Source organism: Callithrix jacchus, chromosome 7 (assembly GCF_049354715.1).
Source record: "Callithrix jacchus isolate 240 chromosome 7, calJac240_pri, whole genome shotgun sequence".
Taxonomy (NCBI): Eukaryota; Metazoa; Chordata; class Mammalia; order Primates; family Cebidae; genus Callithrix; species Callithrix jacchus.
The window spans coordinates 53,173,806-53,178,862 of record NC_133508.1 but is presented as its reverse complement, the minus strand read 5'-3'; the positions used below and the strand labels follow the sequence as shown (position 1 = coordinate 53,178,862).

Genomic DNA, 5,057 nt, shown 5'->3' with positions numbered 1-5,057 from the left:
TAACAAATGAAATAATATATGTTAAAATGTTTGGAAGTAAACACCATGTAAATATCATACTATACTATTATGTGGACATTTAATTTCACATTAATATCAAAAGTAAGCAACAGCTGAAGCTTAAAACACTACATTTTCCTAATAGTTTTCATAAAAAGTATTTTTTAATAAACACATTATCAGGAGGGACGTGGTGGCTCACGCCTGTAATCCCCATACTTTTGGAGACTGAAGTGGGCGGATCACCTGAGGTCAGGAGTTCCAGACGAGCCCAGCCAATATGTGAAACCTGGTCTTCACTAAAAATACAAAAATTAGCCAGGAGTGGTGGGGAGTGTCTGTAATCCCAGCTACTTGGGAGGCTGAGGCAGGAGAATCGCTTGAACCTGGGAAATGGGGATTGCAGTGAGCCAAGATCCTGCCAGTGCACTCCAGCCTGGGTGATAGAGTGAGACTCAGTCTCAAAAAAACAATATTTTCATCATTATAGCCAGGTCCTGTAGTTAAATCAGGATGCAGTGATTGCATGTCAGATATGAAGTTTCTTGCTTTTATTTTTTTGGTTGACTTTTTCTATTGCAAAAGCTTTTAATAACAAAACTGGTAAGTATATGCCCTTTGCTCAGACTGAAATCGAGTGTTTAATTTTCTCAGTGCTTTTCTTTTCTTTTTTTCCCAGTTTTTTCCTTTAATTTGTAAAGCTGTGCCACAAACTTCTAGCGGGTGCCAGTGGTCACCTGCCACACTCGCACCAGGTTGTCTGTATAGCCAGCAAACAGAGTCTGGCCATCAGCAGACCAGGCCAGGGAGGTGCACTGGGGTGGTTCTGCCTTGCTGCTGGTGCTGATAACTTCCTGCTTCAGTTCGTCTACAATGATCTTCCCCTCTAAATCCCAAATCTTGATGCTGGGGCCTGTTGCAGCACAGAGCCAATAGCGGTTAGGGCTGAAGCATAGGGTGTTGATGATGTCCCCACCATCTAGGGTGTAAAGGTGCTTGCCTTCGTTGAGATCCCATAACATGGCCTGGCCATCCTTGCCTCCAGAAGCACAGAGGGATCCATCTGGAGAGACAGTCACTGTGTTCAGATAGCCTGTGTGGCCAATGTGGTTGGTCTTCAGCTTGCAGTTAGCCAGGTTCCATACCTTGACCAGCTTGTCCCAGCCGCAGGAGACAATGATAGGGTTGCTGCTGTTGGGTGAGAAGCGGACACAAGACACCCACTCTGAGTGGCTGTCATCCTGGACAGTGTATTTGCACACACCCAGGGTATTCCATAGCTTGATGGTTTTATCTCGAGATCCAGAGACAATCTGCCGGTTGTCAGAGGAGAACGCCACACTCAGCACATCCTTGGTATGGCCCACAAACGCCTCGTGGTGGTGCCCGTTGTGAGATCCCAGAGGCGCAGGGTTCCATCCCAGGAGCCTGAGAGGGCAAACTGGCCATCTGAGGAGATAACCACATCACTAACAAAGTGGGAGTGACCTCGCAGAGCACGCTGTGGAATTCCATAGTTGGTCTCATCCCTGGTCAGTTTCCACATGATGATGGTCTTGTCTTGAGAGGCGGATAGGATCATGTCCGGGAACTGAGGAGTAGTAGCAATCTGTGTTACCCAGCCGTTGTGGCCCTTGAGGTTGCCACGAAGAGTCATCTGCTCAGTCATGGCGGCGGAGAGCGCGTGTACCACTGCACCGACGAGGATGGCACTGGATGGTTCAGAGAAAACAGCACCACCTCTCAGTGCTTTTCATTTTTGCTGACAATGCATCACAAAACACCAGAAAGAGCTTTTCTCCATTTATATTCCTGTAACAAATACTTCGAGGGGCAGAACATCTTTAAAGCATGTATCTTTGTTATGTGTTCTATAGAAAGGCAACCCACTCTTGTTATTCTCTGATGATTTTTTATTTAACAATAATTGACGCTCATTGAAAAAGGTCAAAAAGTAGGTTGTGATTTATCTATGATAAATGGATAGTGAAGTGAATTTCCTCATTTGATTATTAAAGATAATTCAGAAAGTTGACATTAAAGCAGAGCCATTTGCAAAGGGGAATTAAAATAGATTTGTTTTTAATCAGGTTTTATTTTCACACTGTGAGGAGCTGCTGTATTTAGCATGCTAGACATGCTCAAAGAGTTCAGTCATGCGTAATGGAAGCTCAGATGGGGAAGGCGTCCTAGCCTCAAACTCAGGCTTTGAATGCTAAGCCAGCCACTAGAGCAGATAAACTAATATCTCCATTTAAATAGCAGGACACAATAGTTATCAGATATTTAACAAGAATTTGGTTACAAATCAGGTCCCAAGCTATTAAAATTCAGCTGTTTCAGGAGAAAACATTCACTTAAAAGCATTTCGGCTGGGTGCAGTGGCTCATGCCTGTAATCCCAGGACTTTGGGAGGCAGGTGATCATGATGTAAGGAGATCAAGACCATCCTGGCCAACATGGAGAAACCCAATCTCTCCTAAAAATACAAAAAATTAGCTGAGCATGGTGGCGCATGCCTATAATCCCAGCTACTAGGGAGACTGAGGGAGGAGATCGCTTGAACCCAGGAAGAAGAGGCTGCAGTGAGCTGAGATTGCGCCATTACACTCCAGCCTGGCGACAGAGCAAGACTCTGTCTCAAAAAAAAAAAATTATATATATATATATATATATATATATACACACATAAACACACACACACACACATATATATACACATATATATCCATTTCTTCTTTTTTTATTTTTAGATAGAATCTTCCTCTGTTGCCCAGGCTGGAGTACAGTGACATGATCTCGGCTCACTACAACCTATGCCTTCCAGGTTCAAGAGATTCTCACGCTTCAGCCTCCTGTGTAGCTGGGACTATAGGTATGTGCCATCATGCCTGGCTAATTTTTGTATTTTTAGTAGAGATGGGTTTTCACTGTGTTGGCCAGGCTGGTCTCAAACCCCCTGACCTCAAGTGATCAACCTGCCTAGGTCTTCCAAAGTGCTGGGATTACAGGTGTGGGCCACTTTGCCCAGGCCAAAATGTAAGCATTTCTTTCTTTTTTTTTTTTTTTTTTTGAGATTAAGACTTGCTCTGTTGCCCAGGCTAGAGTACAGTGGTGTGATCTCAGCTCACTACAACCTCCACCTCCCAGGTTTAAGTGATTTTGCCACCTCAGCCTCCCTAGTACCTGAGACTAAGGTGCACACCACCATGCCCAGCTAATTTTTGTATTTTTAATAGAGAAGGGGTTTCATCATGTTGGCCAGGCTGGTCTGGAACTCCTGACCTCGGGAGATTCCCCCGCCTCAGCCTCCCAAAGTGCTGGAATTATAGGCGTGAGCTACCATGCCCAGCCAGCATTTCTTTTTTTTCTTTTTCTTTAGACAGAGTTTCACTCTGTCACCCAGGCAGTAGTGCAGTGGCGCCATCTTGGCTCACAGCAACCTCTGCCTCCTGGGTTCAAGCAATTCTCTGCCTCAATCTTTCAAGTAGCTGGGATTACAGGCGTCTGCCACCATGCCCAGCTAATTTTTTTGAATTTTTAGTAGAGACAGGGTTTCACCATCTTAGCCAGGCTGGTCTTGAACTCCTGACTTTGTGATCCATCCACCTCGGCCTCCCAAAGTGCTGGGATTACAGGCATGAACGGCCTCGCCCAGCACATTTCTTCTTAAAGGCGTCATAGAAAATTATATTAACTGGCTAGGCACAGTGGCTTATGCCTGTAATCCCAGCACTTTGGGAGGCCAGGGTGGGTGGATCATGATATCAGGAGTTCAAGACCAGCCTGGTCAAGATGGTGAAACTCTGTCTCTAATAAAAATACAGAAAAGTTAGCCAGGCGTGATGGTGGGCACCTGTAATCCCAGCTACTTGGGAGGCTGAAGCAGAGAATTGCTTGAATCTGGGAAACAGAGGTTTCAGTGAGCTGAGATCATGCCACTGCATTCCAGCCTGGGTGTCAGAGTAAAACTCCATCTCAAAAAAATAAAAAAATAAAATAAAATTATATTAACTAGCTATAAAATGGAAAAAGCTCCAACCACAAGAGAATTGGACAATATAAACAAACTCCTACTAGTAGAACCAAGCTTTTTCCTCAAAATAACAGAAAATAAGACACACACCACCACTGTAATATTATCAAAGGGTGTTTGTCTCAAAAAAACAAAACCAACTTCATAAAGCACTTTACTGTTCAACCCTCTAAAAAAGCTAAATAATTTATTCCATGTTATTTTTAGTTTTTCAGAAATGAATATACTGGCTGATGTATTTTTAAATCAGTTCTTAGGTTTCTACCATTCTTTATTCCTGGAAATTTGCTAAAAGTAACATCTTTCCCTCTATGAGGAAGTACCAGCAATATACTTAATATTGAGAATTATTCAGTAGCCTGTAATCCCAGCACTTTGGGAGGCCGAGGCAGGTGGATCAAGAGGTCAGGAGATTGAGACCATCCTGGTTAACACGGTGAAACCCCATCTTTACTAAAAATACAAAAAATGAGCTGGGCATGGGTGGCATGTACCTGTAGTCCCAGCTACTCGGGAGGCTGAAGCAGGAGAATTGCTTGAACCAGGGAGGTGGAGTTTGCAGCAAGCGAGCCGAGATCATGCCAACATACTCCAGCCCAGGCAACAGAGCGAGATTGTCTCAAAAAAAAAAAAAAGGATTATTAATGCAATTTACCAGTATTTGTGTAATTGAGTGGAAAACAGACTAGAAAGATATTTGCAAATGTTAATCCTGGTTAATGTCTATGTGGTAGAATTTGAATTTTGTTTTTTAATTTTAAGGATCTCCCACTAACAGACTATCAAGGAGTCTGGGGGAGAAGTAGTCAAATTTGAATTTTTAAAAATTTATTCCTGGCCAGGCACAGTGGCTCACGCCTATAATCCCAGGACTTTGGAAGGCCAAGGCCAGTGGCTCACCTGAAGTCAGGACCAGCCTGGCCAACATAGTGAAACCCCGTCTCCACTAAGAATACAAAAATTAACTGGGTGTGGTGGTGGGTACCTGTAATCCCAGCTACTTGGGAGGCTTAGGAAGGAG

The 5,057-nt window shown here is 43.7% G+C and overlaps 1 pseudogene; it reads right to left on the bottom strand.

Moving 5' to 3' along the window:
* Positions 1 to 657: 657 nt before the first annotated feature.
* Positions 658 to 1,741, bottom strand: LOC100895688 (small ribosomal subunit protein RACK1 pseudogene; annotated as a pseudogene).
* Between the last annotated feature and the right edge of the window lie 3,316 nt (positions 1,742 to 5,057).